Source organism: Pteropus vampyrus, unplaced genomic scaffold (genome assembly GCF_000151845.1).
Source record: "Pteropus vampyrus isolate Shadow unplaced genomic scaffold, Pvam_2.0 Scaffold23, whole genome shotgun sequence".
In the NCBI taxonomy this organism is placed as follows: Eukaryota; Metazoa; Chordata; class Mammalia; order Chiroptera; family Pteropodidae; genus Pteropus; species Pteropus vampyrus.
In genome coordinates, this window is record NW_011888804.1 from 812 (window position 1) to 1538 (window position 727).

At 39.5% G+C, this 727-nt stretch overlaps 1 pseudogene; it reads right to left on the bottom strand.

Annotated features, from left to right (window-relative positions):
* Positions 1–252: 252 nt before the first annotated feature.
* Positions 253–372, bottom strand: LOC111737052 (annotated as a pseudogene).
* Between the last annotated feature and the right edge of the window lie 355 nt (positions 373–727).

Below are 727 nucleotides of genomic sequence, written 5' to 3' on the forward strand. Positions count from 1 at the left end.
TGTTGTGACGATGATTTTAGTCCATTAGATGTTGATTTATTGAAATACATGTCAAAAATGTTAAATTTGAAATAACCAATCATGCTGGGTTTTTTTTATGACCCTATTTTTGTAGAATACTATTTCTCTATTTATCTCTATGTCTACATAGGGATAAACAAATCTGGAAAGATATATGCTAAACTGTTCAAATGGTTATCTTGGGTGTGAGATCGCTGGTTTGTTTTATTTTGTTTTGTTTTGTTTTTTTAACACCTACAGCACCTGGTCTTCCTAGCTGGTCTCCCATCCAAGTACTAACCAGGCCTGACCCTGCTTAGCTTCTGAGATCAGATGAGATTGGGCACGTTCAAGGTGGCAATGACCGTAGACTACAGATCTACGGTCTGTAGTCTACTGGGGGGTTTTTTGTTTGTTTTTGTTTTTTGCTTTTTTTATATTCTAAATCTTTCTTTAATGAATAGGAATTTCTGGTGTAATGTTTGTAAGGGCTTTTTTTTTTTTTTAAAAGAGCTTATGCAAATGGATAAGAAGAAATCATAAACTCTAACGAATAAGGGAGACCCAAATGTGAACGGAGTGAAGACCACAACTGCACTGCTAACTAGCAAAGTACCGGCCCCTCGGGGCAGCCGGGCTGGGTCAAAATCCTCACCCGCGAATGGCCAGCGGCAGTGATGGCCGGCACAGCCCTTGCTGGAAAGGACTTTAAAATGGGCACGCTCTT